A 23,287-nucleotide genomic window follows, 5' to 3' on the forward strand; every position below is an offset into this window, starting at 1 on the left:
AATGGGCAGTACAAATCATTAAGCAAGGTATATTCAGGATTCAAGGACCCTCCCTACAATGCCGCCTATCGCACCTCCTGCTGGCCTATAGACCCTGCCCGCACTCGCTCACGGGGGTCCCGCCCGCAGAGCTACTCATGAAACGGACACTCAAAACTCGGTTGTCCCTCATCCACCCAGTCCTGACCGACATAGTTGAGGGCAAGCGCAAGTCACAAAACGAGTACCATGACCGTAATTCAAGAGGGAGATGTATAGAAATAAATGATCCTGTATTCATCCTCAATCACGCCATGGGGCCCAAATGGCTTCAAGGTACTGTAATTAGCAAAGAGGGGAACAGGGTCATCGTGGTAAAACTCAACAATGACTAGATATGCCGTAAGCATCTGGACCAAGTAAAAAAAAGTTTCAGCATGGATGCGGAGGAACCTGAAGAAGACCATGAGATGGAGCTCACACTACCACCAGCGAACGTGCAACAAGAACAATCGGGAGAATGCACAGTCCCCGAGGTCAGCCCAGACAGGCCGGAATCACCACAGGTGACAGACACTCATGTCAGTGTCCAACAACCAGAGCCCCAACTGCGGCACTCCACGAGGGAGCGTAGACCACCTGAAAGACTGAACCTATGATCCCAGTAAGACTTTGGTGGCGGGGGGGCGGGGGAAGGTCATGTCATGTTGTAATTACAATGTAACACCACTGTATTACTGTATACACTCAATTCAGGTGCACACCTTGACCACAGCGGGTGAACTTGTGGGTGACACTCCTTACCTGATCACACAGGTATATAAAGGGAGGTCCCACGCAGGGTCATCACTTCTGGAGTCCTGTAATAAAGAGTTAAGGTCACACAATGGCCTTGTCCCTGGAATGTGCCTCGTGTGGTTTCATACTGTAGAGTAAGGACTTTACTGAAAGCACAGGAGATACAACAACTGGCCGACAGCCATGATGTGTGAGGATTCTTCATCGCAGTTCAGGCCACCTATGACCCAAACTCAAGGCCCCACCCCACTGCTGGCCAAGAACGGGGAAACACTCATGAAGGACACCGAGGCAGTCAGGGCCTGCTGGAAGGAGCACTTCGAAGATCTCCTCAATCGAGACTCTGCCTTTGACTCGAGTGTTCTCGACTCCATTCCGCAGCATGCTACCCGCCACCACCTCAGTGAAACCCCAACGTTGCACGAGGTAGGCAAAGCCATAAGCCAGCTCAATAACAATAAGGCTACAGGATTGGAAGGAATCCCTGCTGAGGTGCTAATGTATGGCAGAGAGACGCTGTTGGCATGGATACATGACCTCATCTCTCTCATCTGGAGGGTGGAGTGCATGCTGAGAGATCTCAGAGATGCAGTAATCATGACCATCTTTAAAAAAGGGGACAAGTCCAACTGCGGCAATTACAGAGGAATCTCCCTGCTATCAGCCACTGGGAAGGTTGTCGCTCGAGTCCTCCTCAACCGTCTTCTCCCTGTGACCGAGGAGCTCTTCCCGGCATCACAGTGCGGATTTCGTCGCCTACGGGGCACAACGGACATGATCTTTGCAGCGTGACAGCTGCAGGAAAAATGCAGGAAGCAGCGCAAGCCCTTATACATGGCCTTCTTCGACCTTACAAAGGCCTTTGACACTGTCAACCGCAAGGGTCTATGGAGTGTCCTCCTCCGTTTCAGATGCTCCCAAAAGTTCATCAACATCCTTCACCTGCTCCACGAAGACATGCAGGTCGTGATCCTTACCAACGGATCCATCACAGACCCAATCCACATCCAGACCAGGGTCAAACAGGGCTGCATCATCGCTCCAACTCTCTTCTCAATCTTCCTCGCTGCCATGCTCCACCTCACAATCAACAAGCTCCCCGCTGGAGTGGAAGTAAACTACAGAACCAGTGGGAAGCTGTTTAACTTTTTCCGCCTCCAGACCAGGTCCAAGACCACCCCAATCTCTGTCATCAAGCTATAGTACGCGGACGACGCCTGCGTCTGTGCATATTCAGAGACTGAGCTCCAGGATACAGTCAACGTATCTACTGAGGCATACGAAAGCATGGGCCTTTCGTTAAACATCCGTAAGACAAAGGTCCTTCACCAGCCTGTCCTCGCCGTACAGCACTCAGTCATCAAGATCTACGGCACGGCGCTCGACACCGTGGACCATTTCCCAAACCTCGGGAGCCTCTTATCAACAATAGCAGACATTGATGAGGAGATTCAGCACCGCCTCCAGTGCACCAGCGCAGCCTTCGGCCGCCTGAGGAAAAGAGTGTTTGAAGACCAGGCCCTCAAATCTATCACCAAGCTCATGGTCTACAGGGCTGTAGTAATACCCACCCTCTTGCATCGTTCAAAGGCATGGACCATGTACAGTAGACACCTCAAGTCGCTGGAGAAATACCACCAACGATGCCTTCACAAGATCCTACAAATCCCCTGGGAGGACAGACGCACCAACCAGGCCAACATCCCCAGCATTGAAGCACTGATCCACACTTGATCAGCTCTGCTGGGCAGGCCACATTGTCCGCATGCCAGACACGAGACTCCCAAAGCAAGCGCTCTACTCGGAACTCCTTCATGGCAAACGAGCCAAGGGTGGACAGAGGAAACGTTACAAGGACACCCTAAAAGCCTCCCTGATAAAGTGCAGCATACCCACCAAAAACCTGGGAGTCCCTAGCCAAAGACTGCCCTGAGTGGAGTAAGTGCATCCAGGAGGGTGTTGAGTGCCTCGAGTCACATCACCGAGTGCATGCAGAAAACAAGCGCAGGCAGCGCAAGGAACGCATGGCAAACCTATCCCACCCTCCCTTACCCTCAACGACTGTCCCACCTGTGGCAGGGATTGTGGCTCTCGTATTGGACTGTTCAGTCACCTCAAGACTCATTCTAAGAGTGAAGCAAGTCTTCCTCAATTCCAAGAGACTGCCTATGATGAAGATGATGATTACTGTCACAGAGACTGAGGCAATGCATAACCGACTGATGTAATCATGATTATTATGATAATTATCATTTTTGACCTAAAGACGTGCACCGTGACCGTAGACTTTGAGTAAAACATTCCCGGTAATAATGAAAGACCTCATATCTGCTGATAGTCACGCATGACTGTTACAAATCAAATAATATAAATAAATAAGTACATGTAAATCAAGGGGTAATACTTACTCTTGCAGATCCCACAAGGTCATTCCATCTTTTGTGGCATTGTTTGGCCTCACGAATCTCGTTGGTCGCCGACGAGACCCCTCTGCTATCTCAGTTCATATCCTCAGGTAGACGTTTGGGTGGGCTTCCCACACACTCCCTGTGTCAATTCACCCCAGCATAACTCGACCTCCTGCAGGAGGGAGGCATTTGCCTCCTCCGAGAACCTTCTGGCTCTTATGTGCCCTCCAATATGCTCCTCTCCCACCTCACTGCTCTCTCCAGCATCTATCTCCACGGCGTGCTGTGATGCCTCCTCCTCTCTCTCCATTATAGGCCAAATTCGGGCAAACATGTGGCTGGTAACAGCTACTTTCATGTGCCTACTTGCTGTGAAGCTCTAAAGTCTCCCTCCTTCTTCCCAAAACATCCACACCACTCCCACACATGCCTTCAGTCCCTCTGAGCTCCCTCTCTCTCTGTCTCCTCTTCTGCTCATGTCATGATGACCCTTCACCTCCTGAATCGCGGGAATCGAGCGTTGCCATGCCGTTGCTAAGGACGGCAACACATTATGGCAGAAGGTCAAAAAAATGTAATGCTACCACCCATTTCATATCGCTTGCAGTAATGCCCATTTTCAAAAATGGAGACTAGGCGCTTTGAGAATGGACGAGAAGCCGGTGATCTGAAAACCCCTTTTTTACCGCCCATGCCGGAAAAGCGCCCATTTTTGGGCAAAAAGCAGAAAAGTGTAAAACCTAGCTCCATGAGGGTAGTCTCTGTGTGGAGACAGAAGATGTTGGTATAATTCTTCATTAATACTTTGAGTCTGTTTTTACAAAGAAAAGGGGCAATGCAGATACTGCTATCAAGGAGGAATGTGAAATTCTGGATGAAATAAACATAGTGAAAGAGGAGGTATTAAGGGGTTTTGCAGCTTTGAAAGTGGATAATTCCCCAGGCCCAGATGAAATGCATCCCAGGTTGTTGAGCGATGCAAAAGAGGAAATAGCAGAGGCCTTCACCATCATTTTGCAGTCCTCTTTGGATTTAGGCATGGTGCTGGAGGATTGGAGGACTGTTAATCTGGTAGCCTTGTTTAAGAAGGGAGAAAGGTGTTATGTCTGTAATGCACGTATGAATGACTCCACGAGTCAATGTGTTGTACAGTTTGTGACCTTGGTCCTTTATGCGTAACTCCAGAGTGAGGCACAAGCATGGTGGGCAGCCTTTTATACTGGTCCCTACACACCTATGCACGTGACCCTCAGGTCTCCCACCGCAGTGCCCTCTGGTGTACAACCTCTGCCACAGGGGCAGGAAACCCCGGTCTCTACCAGTTGCACCCTCTAGTGGTGCCAGCATAGTACTTATACAGTGTATAAATCTTATTGATAGTACATCTGGTAACAAGTCTCCATCTTATGCAACTATACAGTGACTACACAGAGAGTATATCTATAATCTGCATATATAACATCACTCTCCCCCAAGTCCTTTGTGCCGATTACCTTTGCACTATGTGCTCTGGCTTAGCTCTCCACAGACTTAAGTGCCAATAGCCCTTGCACCTTGGCTGTGCTTTGGCTTGGCTCTTCCCCTGTTAACCCCCAAGTCCTTTTGCCACAACGTTGTGTAGTGGTTATCAGTTTGGATGGTTCGATGATACAGTGGAGGTTCCAGTGGGTTCTGGGTATGATCCATGTGTGTGTCCATGGCTACATACATCCATTCCCCCGCTCTTCCCGCTCCCCCACAGCGAGATCATGCAGCAGGCCCATTATATTTAAATACAGGATCAGGCACAGTGCAATTACAAAGAAAGGAAGTTACAGTTTGTATCGTGACACCTTGGTTCAGTGATTTACATTCGATATGTTTTGCAGTTGTGCGCCAGGATTGGGTAGATTGCATTCGTGGTTCAGTCATGGTAAGTACTGAGATAGCAGTACAGGTATGCGAGGACGCAGATTCCAGAACAACCGGACGGGGTCATAGTCGTCTGATAGCGGCACTGTGACCCCTGCTAATGGGGTGGGCTTGGTTCGCTCACCTAGCCTTTGCCATTGCCTAGTGGTGGGAGAGCCACAGATGTGTGTGGCCTCCCTGTCCTCCTTTGAGGGCTGCAGAATCTTCTGCCTGCTCTGTAACAGTGTTGGGAACCTGGCAGTTCCAGGTCCCATTTGGGAACTCGTTGGTTCTGACCTTTTGCTCCCGGACATGGCCGAGGTAGCAACTGGGTCCGGGTGGTGGCCAATGGCGGCCGACTGGGCGTATTGGCGCGTTTTCGTTTCCAGGTCTGTGGCGAATAGTGCCATCGGATGCCTGCAGTGTGGGATAGACCTTAGGCAGGGTATCAGGATCAGTGCCTTCACCCTCCTGAGGTCGCTGGCCTATAACTTGTGGGGATACCTGGGGCAGGGCATCAGGATCAGCGTCTTTACCCTTCCAAATTCGCTCACTTGCTACTTTTGGGGACACTCTATTCCCGACATCTCGCAACAACATTTTGTTCTTTATAGTAGGACTGGTACCGACATCTCGCAACAACATTTTGTTTAAAATCTTAATCGGTTCATTACATTGATTGCCGTGCACACAATGTCAATTTAAGTTCAGTTGGTTGCAGGTCTGCATTAAGAGAACCATGCTGGCTTTACCCCAATCAAATCCTTTGTTAGACACCACGTATTGGTCCCTCAGCATTACCCCTCGTGATATGGCCGCGGCCATTTTTTTTTCAGCCACCTTGCACCTCGCTGCACCAGGGACGCCATCTTGCCTCTGTCCTTGAGGTCCTTCTGCCTTGATCCTTCTCTCCCGCGATTCTGCCACAAAAGTTGGAAGAGTGCCTGTGAATTCGATCTTCCTCCCCAGGAGTCCTGCAACTAGAGCTGGGAAGGTACTTTGAAGTCGTTCCTTTAGGATCATTGCCACGCAGTATTGATGGACAGTCTGTGCCTCAGGTGCTGCGCTGATCTGTTCTCTGGTGCCTGGCCCAAGCGAAGGTGAGGTTTTGTTTTGCCTCTGAGCACGGGGGACATCGATTGCTGGAGTGAAGAGGTCTTCCCATTTCCACTGGATCTTCCCTATCCACCTTCTTCCGAGTAGCGTTGGACCATCACCTGCAACAATCCATGGAGGTAACTTGTGCAACATGCCATTATGGATTACACTTACATCTGCACTACCAAGGACTGGGATCGGCTCCTTGGTGTAGGTGTGCAACTTTTCCTGTACTGGAACCAGCTCGAGTTGTTTTTCATTCCATAGCCTCTCAAAGGCATCCTGGCTCATCACTGACTGGCTCGCTCCCATGTCCACTTCCATGGAGACTGGAATGCCATTTATCTCGACCTCCATCTTCACTGGAGGACAATCGGTGGTGCAGTTATACAGTCCATGCACTCCTTCTTGGGGCTGAGCTGCCTCTCTGGCCATATCGTCATATTCCCCGCTGGATTCAAAGTCATCTACCGACTCCTCTGCTTGATGATGAGTCGTATTTCTTTTACACATATGCTGGAGATGGCCCTTCGTGTTACAGGCTTTGCATACATACTCAGCAAACTGACACTGGTGAGCCCTATGGTTTCCTCCGCAACGCCAAATGGTGCTACTCGATTAGCACCCTCGGCGGACTCTGAGTTCTGGAACGCTGAGGTCTGTGCTCTCTGCCCTGGGCAAAGCCACGTTCTACAGTCTTGTCTGTGAAAGGCACCATTCTGCGTACAGTACTTGCCGGGTTTGAGTACACAGGATGAAAATTGTGCTTGGTGCTGCAGGTCGAGGTCATGAACGCCTGACTGATGCTGATGGCCTTCTGCAGGTTGACTGTGGTGTCGGCAGATAATAGCTTGTGAAGGAGGCCCTCGTGGCCAATTCCTATAACGAAGATGTCTCGCAATGCTTCGTGGAGATGCGTGCCAAAATCAAATGGTGCCGCAAGTCTCCTGAGGTCGGCAGCATATTTTCAATCTCCTGGCCCTCAGGTCTGCGGTGAGTGTAGAATCTGTACCTGGCCTTGAGGATGCTCTGGTTTGGTTTTAGTTGGTCGCGAATTAGATCAGTCAGCTCATTGTATGTCTTATCCTTGGCCTTCATGGGTGCCAGCAAATCCCTGATGAGGCGGTAGACCTCGGGCCAACACTGGTCAGCAATATAGCCTTGCGCTTCTTCGCCAATGTGTCCATCTCCCCTGCCAGGTCGTTTGCCACAAAATATTGCTCGAGCCTTTCCATGAAGACATCCCAATCATAACCCTCTGCGAAGTCTTTTAGTGTGCCAAAGGTAGCCATAATCACGTGAAAATCTGTATTCTCGTTGCCAGTTGTTATGTCTGTAATGCACTTATGAATGACTCCACGAGGCAATGTGTTGTACTCAAACTGTAGTGACCTTGGTCCTTTATTTGTAATTCCAGAGTGAGGTACAAGCATGGTGAGCAGCCTTTTATACTGGGTCCTGCACACCTATACAGGTGACCCTCAGGTCTCCCACCGCAGTTATCTCTGGTGGACAGTCTCTGCCACAGGTGGTGCCGGCATAGTATATACACAGTGCAAACCTTATTGATAGTACATCAGGTAACAAGTGAAGGGTTCCCAAAAATTCCCATGAGTCCCTCTCCCTGAAAATTAAAGAAAGGCTCCTCTTGGGCTGTTAAAAATGAGCTTTGTATTTTTCAAGTGGCGATCTAAATTTTAAAAGGAAAGAGGCAAAAGGGGGTGAAGCTCATGGAACCCCCCCACCCCCCCAACCCTAGTGTTTGGACTTTTTGAAAAGAGAATTCAAAATGGACCTAAATTACAGAAGCCTGAGATCCCCTAAACAGCTATGGGAAGGAGCATATCAATTTTAAGATTCTACAACATTTTGACTGCGAAAAAGAATTACCGAATAGAGGAGGTGGGGCTAACCTCTGTGAAACAGATTCGTGTATTAAGGATCCCAGACTGTCTGGGGGAACTATGCAGCACCAATTCACCCCCGAAGAGATAATCAAATTACCAGCCATTATCTAAACTACAGAACACATCCAAAATATGCAAGAAGCCAATTACCCAATCAACCATTATGGAAATCATGGGCCCAACTAGATGGCCAGGAAACTGAACAATCCTAAAACAATGCAAAACCAGTGATAGCACATTATCACACCCTAATCGAGTTACTGCTGACTAGCCCACCAAAAACGTTGACAAAGGAGACATTTGAAAATCAATGGGCAGAACAATTTAAACAAAGCCCAAGAACTGATTTGGTGTGAAGATAAGGAAGTCTGTTTTAATATAATTGAAGGCCTGTTCTGGCAGTTAAGGGTGCTTCGAGAGAAACTATTAAGGTAGCAGTCTCGTTGCATAAGTTTAACACCAGCCTCGAAAAGTGGGACCCCGAAACATCGGCAAAAGGAATCTCTAAAACCCAGAAGGACAGCACCACGACAGCAAACAGGCTTTCAAAATGACGATCGGAAAGTTTCGGATCATCGCGACCAATCAGTCAACCGGAACCAACCCGACATAACCGAAGAAAAACCGAAAATTTTTCCACTCTACAAGCTGGTCCTACGCTACCAAGGGGTAAAACATTACCTAACAGAACTTTTAAGAATACTCTGACCAAGGAAAAGTGAATCCTCACCCCACAAGTCCAATACGCACCTTACCGCATCAGCGGATTCAGCCCAACTGAAGAACTGACCCAGGTTGAAGTCCCCAACGAGGTCTGGGGTACAGACTACAGAACCCGGGCAACTAAGGCGAACCCCAGAGTTTGGAACAGGACCAGGACAACTAAGGCGAACCCCAGAGTTGGAACTGTCAACAGGGAATTGGTGAGCATGGTCCCTGAATCCCCAGAGTTCTAACCTTGCTCGATAGTGGGTCTGGGAGGTTGGGGTTTTCTTACTGTTCCTACCTGTTGATGTTCTTGTGTGTTTTCCCCTTCCAGGTTTAGTGCATAAGTATTTTGGGAGATGGGAGGACTGTGTCTTTTAATCTGTTATATGTGTTATGTATTCTTCCCAAATATAGAGCATTTGAGTTGCCATTTCTCCCTATTTGTACCTGATTACTGTGATTATTAAAAATGTGCCTTTTTATTCTGTTTGAACACAATAAAACCAGTTTTGCATCCTACCCAACTGACTCTGTCTCAGTTTCTCACAACCCCGAAATCAGTCCACTGTCTAGAATCCAGGGTGTGAGGTGCCTCGAAAACGCCAAGGAGTCAGAGAAACCTGACCAAAACACCACCCCCTACACAAGTCTCCATCTTATGCAACTATACAGTGACTACATAGAGAGTATATCAAAATTTGCATATATAACAAAAGGGATAGGCCAAGTAATTACAGGCCAGTCAGCCTAACCTCAGTGGTGGGTAAATTATTGGAACCAATCCTGACGGACAGGATAAATCTACATTTAGAAAGGCAAAGATTAATCAGAGAAAGTTAGCACGGATTTGTTAAGGGAAGATCGTGTTTGACTAACCAGATTGAATTTTTCGAGGAGGTAACTAGGAGGGTCAATGATGGTATAGTGTATGATGTCGTGTAGATGGACTTTAGCAAAGCTTTTGATAAGGTCCCACATGGCAGACTGGTCACAAAGTTAAAAGCCCTTGGGTTCAAGGGCAAAGTGGAAAGTTGGATCCAAAATTGGCTTAGAGGTAGGAAGCAAAGGGTAATTGTTGATGGATGTTTTTGTCACTGGAACGATGTCTCCAATGGGGTTCCGCAGGGCTCAGTACTGGGTCCCTTGCTTTTTGTGCTTTAAATCAATGATCTAGATTTGAATTTAGGTGTATGATTAAGAAGTTTGCAGATTATACTAACATTGGCTGTGTGGTTGATAATGAAGAGGAAAGTCATGGACTGCAGGAGGATATCTATCTACTGCTCAGGTGGGCAGAACAGTGGCAAGTGGAATTTAATTCGGAGAAGTGTGAGGTAATGCACTTGGGGAGGGCTAATAAGGAAAGGGTATACACATTAAACGATAGGCCACTTATAAGTGTAGATGAACAAAGGGACCTTGGAGTGCTTGTCCACAGATCCCTGAAAGTAGAAGGCCAGGTGGATAAGGTGCTTAAGAAGGTATACAGAATGCTTGCCTTCGTTGACCAAGGCATAGAATACAAGAGCAGGGAGGTTATGCTTAAATTGTATAATATTGGCCACAGCTGGACTATTGCTTGAAGTTCTGGTCACTGTATTATAGGAAAGACGTGATTGCACTGGAGAGGGTGCAGTGGAGATTTACGAGGATGCTGCCTGGAATGGAGAATCATAGCTATGAGGGCAGATTGGATAGACTGGGTTTGTTCTCTTTGGAGCAGAGGAGGCTGAGAGAAGACCTCATTGAGATGTATAACATTTAAGTGGCCTGGATATAGTGGATAGAAAGGGCCTATTTCCCTTGGTGGAGATGTCAATTATAAGGGGGCATAGTTTTAAATTGCTTGGTGGAAGGTTTAGAGGTGATTTGAGGGGAAGCTTCTTCATGCAGAGGGTCGTGGGCATCTGGAACTCACTGCCTGGAAGGGTGATAGAGGCAGAAACCCTCACCACCTTTAAAAGGTGCTTGGATGGGCACTTGAAGTGCAGTAACCTGCAGGGTTACGGACCTAGAGCTGGTAAGTGGGATTAGACTGGATAACCTCTTGTTGGTTGGCGCAGAGATGATGATAAGTACGTCAGGTATTCAAATACCGCCAGAGTGATCTCCTGGATGGGTCAGAGAGGAATTTTCCCAGACTTTTTCCCCAATTGGCCTGGGTTTTTATCTGTTATTTTGCCTCTCCCAGGAGATCATATGGCTCCAGTTGGGGTGGAGTGTAAAATGTTGCGATACATGGGGTATTGCAGTTGTGTGGGGCGGACTGGTTGGGCCAGATGCTCTTTACCTTTCCGCCATTGTTCATTGTTCATAGGTTTATATGTAACCTTCAGGGCTGCTGACCGAGGGACGTGTGGCTCTTTGTCGGCCGGTGCGGACACGATGGGCCGAAATGGCCTCCTTCTGCACTGTAAATTTCTATGTTTCTATGTTTCTATTAAGTCAGAGGCACGTTGGGGGGGTGGGGGGGGGCGGTGGTGGAGGAATACGATTTTGTATGGGAAACCCGGAAGTAAGTTCTGCACATTTGCCAGTGGCATTTGAGCGCAGCCACCTCATTATAATTTTAATTCCAGGTTTTGCAGCGATTGCGCGGCACCGGGCATGATCTCAACTCCAGTATTTAAAGGGACAATTCCAAGTTGGAATTTAGAGGAGTTGGAGTTGCAAACAAGAGAAGACAGGGTGTGACAATGGACTCAGGATACTCAAAGGCTGCGCCTCCCTGGATGTGTTGCTGGGGGCTGTGAGGAGCTGGAGAGAGATACTCTTCCCCATCAATGGGAGGAAGAAACCTGCTGCTGCCACAAGGAAGGCAAAGAAGGTGGCCCAGGAGATCAGCAGCAGGTGCCACGCTCCTTAATGACCTAGCCAGGTCAGGAACAGTAAGTACAGTTGCTACATCCTGCTGTGTGCATCACCTCAACCCCTCACTCTACCTTGACAAGCCTCCATCACCACATCACTCATCACACCCACTTACCTTGCATACGCATTCATCCTTCTCCTTCTATGCACTTCCTCCCATTCTTTTCTATCCATCCGCCACTGTCACTCACCCTCACCCTTATGCAATTTGATGCCTTTCCCTGAAAGTCACCCCAACAAATGCACTGCATTCATTGGGTGAACACATGCCATTACAGTCACTCGTTGGTCTGTTTTTTCCACATTGCAGGAGAAGAGATCACAGAACACAAAGGAGAGGGAGAGAACCGGAAGTGGTCCTTTGCAGATTTCCTAGCTAACAACGACAAAGGCCAAAGCGCTGGAGATCAATGTTGTTTTGACATCCCTGGTCATTGGAGATGGGGACTTCCCACCTACAATTAAATATCAACGACCCACATGTCATAAAATGCTCAGTCATGTTGACTTGATTTCAACAGCGAGTGAAAAATGATCATCTTCATAATACTAAGTAACAACATATTTAACTAGCCAGTATTAATTCGTATATTTTCTCTCCATCAGAGCCTTCACACATGCAGCAGGAGACCTGGGACCTCACGGACAACGAATCCTCAGAGGAGCTGGTTTGTTCTGATGGTGCTGCGTCACAAGACGCATGTGTACCATGCACCAGCTCAGCTACTCACACTTTAGTTAGACAGATCGTTTTTTTTTAACCTGGTGACTCACACTTCACAAATGAGCTGGAGCAGAAGGTGATGACAAGGTTAGTAGTGACTAGGCAATGTCGGAGGGCACAGCTCACTCCAAGCTCTGCGCAGCTGCAGATGCTGTACCATGGGGGCCGCCTATGAAAAGGAAAATCATTGAGGAGCTGCAGAGAATGTGCGATGTACTGTCAGGCCTTACTAGCACAGTGACCCTGACTGCAGAGAGAATGGAGGAGTCAGCCTCAAGCATGAGTGGGATGATGTCGCAGGGCATTGCAACAATGTCATCTTGAGTGGATAGAGTGGCCAACTCTGTGGAACATCAAACCCGGCAATCAAATGAGTCCATGCGTGCCTTCACCACGGCCGTGCATATTCTGGATACTAACATGTCTGCTGCCTTAAATAGGATGACAGATACCTTAGCCTTGGCCTTACAGTGCCGCACTAATCTGTACCAAAGTGCTCTCCAGCAGAGTGGTAGCAGTCAAGTGCAAGATGTCTATGAGAGGGATGATGGTGAAAGGTGACATGGAAGTGGAGACTCCACTCCACGCGTTTCCACTTCTCACCCGTTGCCACCCCAGTAAGTACCCGACATGCTGCTTCATGTTTCGATGGCCGAGTCTGCCCCTACACGTGCAGGTGAAGTAGTCTCTTGTGAAGACCTGACCCATTCCAAAACCCAGATAATTGCGAGGAATTACATTTTGGTAAGAAAAATAAGGAGGTCACGTATTACTTAGAATATACGAATCTAAATGGGATAGAAGAGCAAAAGGATCTTGGAGTACAAATGCACAAATCACTAAAAGTAGTGACACAGGTTGACAAGACCATAAAAAAGCAAACCAAGCACTAGGGTTTATTTCTAGAGGGATTGAATTGAAAAGTAGGGAAGTTATGCTAAACCTGTATCAAACCTTGGTTAGACCACACTTAGAGTACTGCATACAGGTGTGGTCACCATATTATAAAAAGGATCTTGAGGCACTGGAGAGGTTGCAGAAAAGATTTACAAGGATGATATCATAAATGTGAGGATATACCTATCAGGAAAGGATGAACAGGCTGGATCTCTTTTTTCTTGAGAAGGTTGAGATGTGATCTAATAGAGATCTTTAAAATTATGAAAGATTTTGGTAGATTGGATAGAGAGAGAATGTGTCCACTTGTGGTGAAGAGCATAACGAGAGACCACCAAGAAATCAAATAGGGAATTCAGAAGAAACTTCTTTACCCAGAGAGAGTGGTGAGAATGTGGAACTCGCTACTACAAAGAGTAGTTGAGGTGAATATTACAGATGCATTTAAAGGAAGGCTGGACAAGAATATGAGGGAGAAGGGAGTAGAGGGTTATGCTGATAGGTTTAGATGAGGAGGCTCGATTGAAGCATAAACGGCATGGTCTGGTTGGGCCGAATGCCCTGTTTCTGTGCTATATATCCTATGTAATCCTATGTACAGGAGGACAGCTTCATGGCAGATCCCCAGGAATATTGCGTACACTTGCAGAAATATCTTTTTATGATTCCACACCAGCTGCACATTGATCAAATAGAATGCTTTGCAGTTGGCGAATACCCCTGGTTGATCTCAGGCTGCGTAGAATACCACGTGTGTGCAGTCGATGACACCCAGCACCTGTGGGAAATTAGGCAGAGATGTAAAACTGAGCGCCTGCTCATTCTGACTGGCATCATCACAGGCATAGTTGGCATAATTACTGCCATTGGCAAACAACCACTCAGTGACCTGTCTTATGCATTTGTGGGGCACCAACTGGGAGATTCAAACTCAGTTACAGTGAATGACTCAACTTGAAATTGGTACTTCCTAAAGATTGATTCAGAAACTGCCTGAGCCAAAGACAGTGTTGCATTCTCGGCTTGTGAGTTTGACCTGACTAGCTGTGTGCATTGGGAACAAATTATTCTGATCCGAAGGCTGTTTTGTGCAGCTGAACTCAGAAAAACTCTTTTAAAATGCATTTATGAGAATGTGTCAAATCAAAGACAGAGGTTAGATGCGTTGTGAAAGGAGGCACTGGTGTTCATTGAACTACGAGTTGCTTGATCATATTCTTTAATTGCTCTGGAAAATCAATGCTCAAATTTTCATTATAGGCATTAAGTAATTTCATTACAACAGGAATATGATTCCACAGTAAGAGAAATGCAATACTTGAAATGTTCAGTTTAAACAGATTCACTATAAGCGAGTTATTTTGTGTATATATCAAGGAAGCAAATTCTGATTTATCTTTTACATAAAGCAATATTGTGGTGAAGTTCTGATCCTGATCTAGATATCTCCCTGGATCACCGTGGACCATAAAGGCATTAGACTTATTAATGTTCACTGTAGAGGGTTGGATACGAACATCAATCATGGTGAAGTAGTTTGCCAAAATGGACGCTGGCTATTCCAGGAGTGAATCAATAGGGATCAGAACCTTTACCTAACAACTAGGCTGCCTGGGAAAATAGACAAACGCTCACTACTAGACTATTAGGAAATAGAACACTGGGGCATCCCCCGTCCCCCATGGACGTACTGAGAAATGGTATTTAAATTTTGCTTTGTTCAGATACAACTCCCTGCAAAACTGGGCATGGGGCCTGAGGTTTACAATTGGGTTGTCTCAGAGTTTCTCAAAGGCCGCCTGATTCATCAGTGACTGGCTCGTCCCTGTGTCCACCTCCATCATGACTGGAACACCGTTGATTTCAACTTCCATTTTCAACGGAGAGCTCTTGGTGGACCAGGTAAACACTCTGTACATCTCTTCGTGGGGCTGAGCTGCCTCATGGACTTTCTCTTCATCTTTTGCTGCAGTCCGGATGATCGGCCAACTCTTCATCAACTCAGTGAATAAAGTTTCTCTTGCACATTCGCTGGAGGTGGCCCTTCATGTTACAGCCTTTGCATGTATAGTCATTGTAGTGGCATTGGTTGGGCCTGTGATTTCCTCCACAGTGCCAGCCGGTTGACCCCATGTGGCGGACTCAGGGTTGCGGGACTCGGGGTTCTGTTCTCTCTACCCTGAGAGCGACTGCTTGCAGCAGCCTTGCTTCTGAAAGGCACCAGTTAGTTCACAGTACTTGCCGGGTTAGAGTCCTGGGGGTGAGTCATCCACTTGGAATCGTAGACCAAGGCCATGAATGCCTGGCTGACGTTAATTGCCTTCTGCAGGATGACCGTGGTGTCCGCAGAAAGCAGCCTGTGGAGAAGGCCCTCGTGGACGATTCCAATAACGAAGATGTCCCGCAGTGCTTCGGTGAGGTGGTCGCCAAAATCACATGGTGCAGCCAATCGTCTGAGGTCTGCAGCATATTTTGCGATTTCTTGGCCTTCGGGCCGCCGGTGGGTGTATAATCGGTGTCTGGCTGTGAGGAAGCTCTCTTTGGGTTTGAGCTGTTCCTGTGCCATCATTACGAGCTCCGTGTATGTTTTGGTTGTTGTCTTCTCTGGGGCTAGCAAGTCCCTAACGAGGCCATAGACGTTGGGCCCACAACTGCTGAGCAGGATAGCTCTGCGCTTATCAGCCAGCGAGATCAGTGTGTCTCCCGCCAGGTCGTTCGCGATGAAAAAGTGTTTGAGCCTTTCCACAAAGGCTTCCCAATCTTCCCCATCGGCGAATTGTTGAAAGTTGCCATGGTTAGCCATTTTTCGCGTGGAAATTCGTAATCTCGTCACCAGTTATTATGTCTGTAAGCACTCTTGTAATGACTCCACGAGGTAAGGTATTGTATTTGAACTGTGGTGACCTTCGTCCATTTATTACAGCTCCTGAGTGAGGGTACAGCAGGGTGAGCTCCCTTTTATACCTGGTTACCTGTCGTGTACAGGTGACCCCTAGGTCTCCACCAGTTGCACCCTCTGATGGCACAGGCATAGTGTATACAGTGTGAAGATACATCCAGTAGTCTTATGTAACTGTACATTGAGTGTACAGGGTATATACTTATGTTATACATACACAACATCAACCACTCAGAGCCAGTCTGATAAGGATCAACAAATCAATGTAACTTCACTGATAGCAGTAGGACAATCGGTGGTTTTGTAGGAGGGTCGCACACCTCAGAAAATGTATAACTTCGATGTAGAGACCTCTGTTGTTAGAAGGTTCATCCGTGAACTCTTACCCTGCATGCTTGAATAAAGACCGGTTGAACCGAGGTTTCGTCTGAGTGATTCCGTGGTTGCATTAACGGGCGGGTGTCGACTCCTTATATCAGGGAGTCCACCTTGAAGAGAAGTCTTCTTTTTACCCCAACACTATGCAAATACACAAAATACTTTCAATAAAATTGGTGAGCTAGAGGTGCAAAATGTATTTTGAATATGAGCTCAGGTTCAGGGTTTTAAGGATTAGTTTTAAAAAGTTTAAAATCAACTTTGCAGCCACGACTGCGGGAGAGGGTATGCCAGGCTCAACCAGCCAGCCCAGTCGATGGAATTTTGACTGTCTTCAGATCAGAAAGTAGGAATCCATTCAGACCCATTGAAATTCACCCCCACCGGAAACGGGTCGCACCTAACATTTTTGTACCGTTTTGGCTGGCGTAATATATGCGGCGGCCCATCTTGCAAAATTCAGCTCTGTCGTTATTTTTTCCAACAAGACGAAAGTCAGTCATGATGGGGCTAGAAATGGGGCCAGGAACGTCATGTCTGTCATAATGGGGGCGGAAATGGAGGCAGGACAGACTCTCAGCCACTGTCAGTCATCAGCGCCAGGCTGGTGACATCAGGGCACTGGCACATCACAACGTCTCTCCCTTTCAGTTAAAGAGGAGGGCCACTGTGAGTTCTGAAGCTTTTTATGTTAGGTCCACTGGGCCACCAGGGAGGGTTTCGGCCAGGCCAGCAGCCTAGCACCTAAGAGGGGGTGCCAGGTTACTTGTTGGCAGCCCGGTCCAACCCGGAGGCATAATTGTCGTCCAGAGCTGGCAGTCGGCCGATAAAAAAAAAGATGGCGGCTGTGGCAATGTGTCCTCCCCTTTAATGATGGCCGCACCGCCATTTCAAACAGTGCACTGACAGAAAAAACTGTCGGGTGCACCGGTCGATGGCCGGAAGACTTTCTCAGCTGAATTTTGCTTCCGGGCCGGGACATCGGCGGTGCGCGATTTGATGACGCATTTAGGAGGCTTCGGCAGCAGCGGGGAGGAAGTGGTGGGAGCGGGGCAGATATGGTCACCGCTGGAAAAACCCCTGAGGAGAATTTTGCGAGCGGCAGCCACTCGATGAAAAATCGGCGGCTATTCGACATCGCCGGGTGCCCGCCACATTCCGGCGAGCAGAGGCCTTATTGGGAGGCTGAATTTCAGCCACACGAAGGGCTAGAACCTCCACTTTTTTTTCTGCTTAATTCCCACCTTAACACCCATTTTCCTGCTGAAATAACGTATAACGCCCATATATCGGCCATTTTGGCAAAAATGGAAACTGGCGGGCATTTTTCGGAAACTTATCACCGAGCGTTACTTTCCCCATGTGGGTAATGCCGAAAAAAAATATTACCGCCTGCTCACTTTCTTGGGGCGGAATCAGCAGGATGGGCGAATGCAACACCCATAATATCGCCCAGCGTTATTTTCCGCTCGAAATTAACGCCGAGATTCAATATTAATGCTCAGCGACTGTTTTTGGTCATAAAGAGCATATTTACCCAACAGATCGCCCATCATCAATTTCACCACCTCGTACACATTTCGCCCACAGTATCACTTGCTCAAAAACCGCCCACAAAAAGTGGAACGAACCGAAACGAATCACAACATTATGGATGCCATGATGTAGATCACATGTCGCGTCCTTTAAAAGGCTGCTGTGCTTCAACTTCGGCGGAGTTTGGATGTACTCTGCAGGTCTTTGGAGTTGATGTGAAAATCGCTAAAAACATTTTGACCATATTGTGACCGATTGGAATTGAAGAGATGTGTTCGTCGGGACATTCCTTGTTTGTGAGCAATCGGTGGAAAACAGAGAGCTACTGCAATGGGGTCTGTCCTTTCTCACCCTCTCTTGGTGACCAAATACATGCAGTAGACTCGATATCGCCGAAGGAATGCTCCACTGCATTATGTGCCCAATGTACGAAGTGACAGACAGATGAGGAGGACCAGACAGTACATGCCATGCAAGTACAAGGAGAAGCATTCTTACCTCGACTTGCCCAACACCACCTGCCTTCGGAGACTGCACTTCCACAAAGAGGTTATCAATCAAGTATGCCAGCTGATAAGGGCAGATCTGCAGCCTGCCAGCACCATCAGAATTGCAGTGTCCGTTGAGGTGAAAGTCACCACGGCACTGTCATTCTGTGCCTCGGGTTCTTTTCAGGACACAGCTGGCGACATTTGCGGACTTTCTCAGCATGCCACACATCGCTGCATCAGACAGATCACTGAAGCCCTGTACGCACACAGGAGGGACTTGATCAGCTGCCCTATTGTTATATCTTGAATGAAGAGTCAGATTAGATTCTGCAAGCTCAAAGTAAGGTGTGACCATAGTCTTTTATTACAGATCTTAGAGTGCCTCTCCAGCCTGTGAGGACTCCTTACATAGAGGTGCTCCCAACGGATTGTGTAATCCCTTGGGACTCCAGGGGATAAGCCGTCTGGTGGTTAGAAATTATATTTACAGGTTTATATATATAACAACACTCCCCCCCAAAGTCAAACATGTAACTATTTACAAAATGCGTTGATCTGGGGCCTTCCTTTCCCTGGTTGGTCGTCTCAGTGCAAATGCTGGTTTTGATGAGTCGTTTGTTGGGCCCTCGCTGGGCTGCTGCACAGCTGGCCTTGCTGGGCTGCTGGGGCTGGTGATTCTGCTGGACTGCTGCAGGTGATGGGTTCTGCTTCGTGGTCACTTGTGTGTGTGTTGGAGGGTCGAAAAAGGTAGAGTCTATTGTAGGTTGTTCTGGATAGTCCGTAAATCTGAGTTTGGTTTGGTCCAAGTGTTTCTTGCAGGTGAGTCCATTTGAGAGGTTGACCACAAACATCCTACTCCCCACTTTGCCAAGAAAGTGCAGGGAGCCACTTGGGACCTAGTCCATAATTCAACACAAATACAGGATCGTTGATCTCAATTTCGCATGACACATTAACGCGATCATGATATGTATTCTGTTCAAGCTGCCTGCTCCCTACCTGTTCGTGTAGATCAGGGTGGACAAACGAGAGCCTTGTCTTCAGTGCCCTTTTCATGAGCAGTTCAGCGAGAGGGACCCCAGTGAGCGAGTGGGGTCTTGTGCGGTAACTAAGCAGGACTCGGGATAAGCGAGTCTGCAGTGAGCCTTCAGTTACCCTTTTCAAGCTCTGTTTGATTGTTTGAACTGCTCGTTCTGCCTGACCATTGGACACTGGTTTAAACGGGGCAAATGTGACATGTTTGATCCATTGTGGATCATGAACTCCTTGAACTCGGCACTAGTAAAGCACAGCCCATTGTCACTAATAAGGATATTAGGCAGGACGAACGTGGCAAACATGGCCCATAGGCTTTCAATGGTGGCAGTGGACGTGCTTGCCGACATTATCACGCATGCAATCCAGTTGGAGTACGCATCTACAACCACTAAGAACATTTTTCCCAAGAATGGGCCTGCATAGTCGAAATGGACCCTGGACCACGGTTTGGAGGGCCAGGACCATAGACTTAGTGGCGCCTCCCTGGGTGCAATGCTTAACTGTGAACGTGTATTACATTTGTGTACGCAGGACTCTTATTCGGCATCGATACCGGTCCACCACACATGGGATCTGGCTATCGCTTTCATCATTACGATGCCTGGGTGGGTGCTGTGGAGATCACTAATGAAAGTCTCCCTGCCCTTTTTTGGCACCAGTACCCGATTACCCCATAGGAGAAGGTCTGCCTGTATAGATATTTCATTTCAGCGCCGCTGGTACGGCTTTATTTCCTCCTGCATCTCTAACGGGACACTAGACCAACTCCCGTGGAGCACACAGTTTTTTACTAAGGACAGGAAGGGATCCTGGCTCATCCAGGTTTTAATCTGTCGGGCGGTAACAGGAGATTGCTCACTCTCGAATGCTTCCATTACCATAACTAAATCTGTGGGCTGTGCCATCTCCACCCCCGTGGTGGGCAATGGCAGCCTGCTGAGAGCATCGGCACAGTTTTCTGTTCCTGGCCTGTGGCGGATGGCATAGTTGTATGCGGACAACGTGAGCGCCCATCTCTGGATGCGGGCCGATGCATTCGTATTTATCCCCTTACTCTCAGAACAGAGGGATATAAGCGGATTATGGTCAGTTTCTAATTCAAATTTGAGCCGAACAGATATTGATGCATTTTCTTTACTCCGTATACGCACGCTAACGCTTCTTTTTTGAACATACTGTAGGCCCTCTCAGCCTCAGACAGACTTCTGGATGCATAAGCAACCGGTTGCAATTTCCCAACTTCATTAGCTTGTTGCAATACACACCCGACACCATAGGACGATGCATCACATGCTCGTACCAAACGCTTACATGGATGGTACAACACAAGGAATTTGTTTGAACATAACAGCTTCCTATCTTTCTCAAAGGCATTTTCTTGGCTTTTACCCCGTACCCATTCATCTCCTTTATGCAGTAAAGCATGCGGGGGTTTTAACAATGTGCTAAGACCCGGTAACAAGTTACCAAAATAGATCAGGAGTCCTTGAAACGACCGCAGCTCCGTCACGTTCTGTGGTCTCGGTGCATTCTTGATTGCCTCCATCTTCGAATCGGCGGGCCTGATGCCGTCCGCCACGATTCTTCTCCCCAGGAACTCCACTTCAGGTGCCAGGAAAATGCACTTCGAGCATTTTAGCCTGAGCCCCACACGATTAAGCTGGCTAAGAACCTCCTCCAGGTTCTGCAGGTGTTCGTCAGTGTCCCGACCTGTCACCAAGATGTCGTCCTGGAAGACCATGGTGCGCAGGACCGATTTCAGCAAGTTTTCCATGTTCCTCTGGAATAGCGCCACGGCCGATCAAATCCAAAACGGGCATCTGTTGTAAATGAAGAGACCTTTGTGTGTGTTGATGCAGGTGAGGCCTTTCGATGACTCATCCAGTTCCTGCGTCATGTAGGCCGAACTCAAGTCCAGCTTCGTGAACGTTTTCCCTACCGCCAGCGTCGCAAATAGGTCGTCTGTCTTTGGTAGTGGTTATTGATCCTGCAGTGAGCAATGTTTTATATTTACTTTGTAATCACCACAGATTCTGACGGTGCCGTCTCCCTTGAGGACTGGAACAATCGGACTGGCCCACTCACTGAATTCGATCAGCGAAATGATGCCCTCTTGTTTCAGCCTGTCCAGCTCGATCTCCACCCACTCTCTCATCATGTAAGTTACCGCTCTCGCCTTGTGATGGATGGGTCGCGCCGCCGGAATCAAATAGATCTGCACTTTTGCTCCTTGGAACTTCCCGATGCCTGGTTCGAACAGCGAGGGGAACTTGTTTAGGACCTGAACACATGAGGTGTCATCGACGGATGCCATCCCTTTCCCAGCCCAGCCAGCATATCTTTCCCAGCCAGCTCCTGCAGAACAGCGTGGGGCCATCGCCCAGTACCACCCAGAGTGGCAACTCGTGCACCGCTCCATCATAGGAGAACTTTACAGTAGCACTGCTGATTACGGGAATCAGTTCCTTTGTGTATGTTCTCAGTTTAGTACGAATGGGAGTCAGGACTGGCCTTGAGGCCTTGCTGCACCACAATTTATCGAAAGTCCTTTTGCTCATTATGGACTGGCTTGCGCCCGTGTCCAGCTCCATGGACACCGGGAGTTCATTTAATTCAAACTTCAGCATTATCGGGGGACACTTTGTGGTAAATGTGTGCACCCATTATACCTCTCCCTCCTTGGCCTGAGGCTCTGGTTCGTCGTGATCTACCATAGATCTGTTCTGCTCTGCAACATGGTGGTTTTCAGGATTAGCATGGTTTGCAGCTCCCCTTCACATACGTTGGAGGTGTCCCATTGTTTCACAGCCCTTGCAAACGTACCCTTTGAAGCAGCATGAATGGAAACGATGATCACCCCCGCAGCGCCAGCAAGGTGTTAATGGCCTTGTATTCATCACCCTTGATGGTGAACTCCGAGTCATCTGCGGACATGCAGCTGCAGGGATGTGTTGTGTAGGAATAAAGAATCTGACTGGATACTGTGAGCTCAAAGTAAAGTGTGACCTTAGTCCTTTATTGCAGGTCTCGAGAGTGCCTCTCCAGTCTGTGAGGCCTCCTTAAGTACCTGTGCTCCCAAAGGATTGTGGGATCCCTTGGGACTCCAGGGAATGAGCTCTCTGGTGGAAGTACAAGGTATGTACAAGTTTACATACATAACAACACTCCCCCCCCCCAGCCAAAGTCAACAGTGTAACTATTTACAAGGTGAGTCGATCTGGGGCCTTTCTTTCCCTGGTTGATCGTCTCGATGCAAATGCTAGTTTTGATGAATCGTTTGTTGGGCTCTCGCTGGGCTGCTGTACAGCTGGCCTTGCTGTGCTGCCTGGCGTGGTGAGTCCTACTGGGCCACTGCGTGTGATGGGTTCTGCTTCATGGTCAATCGCGGTGTCGGTTGCCACTGATGTGTATGTTGGGGGGTCAAAGAAGGTGGGGTCCAAAGTGGGTTGCTCAGGATAGTCCGTGAATCTGAGTTTGATTTTGTCCAAGTGTTTCCAGTGAATCATCCATTTGAAAGTTTGACACGAAACACTCTGCTCCCCTCTTTGGCCACAATAGTGCCGGGAAGCCACTTGGGAACTTGTCCATTATTCAATACAAAAACAGGCTCATTGATTTCAATTTTGCGTGACACATTAGCGTTATGATGATATGTCCTTGGTTGA

This window comes from Pristiophorus japonicus, chromosome 1 (genome assembly GCF_044704955.1).
Source record: "Pristiophorus japonicus isolate sPriJap1 chromosome 1, sPriJap1.hap1, whole genome shotgun sequence".
Taxonomy (NCBI): domain Eukaryota; kingdom Metazoa; phylum Chordata; class Chondrichthyes; family Pristiophoridae; genus Pristiophorus; species Pristiophorus japonicus.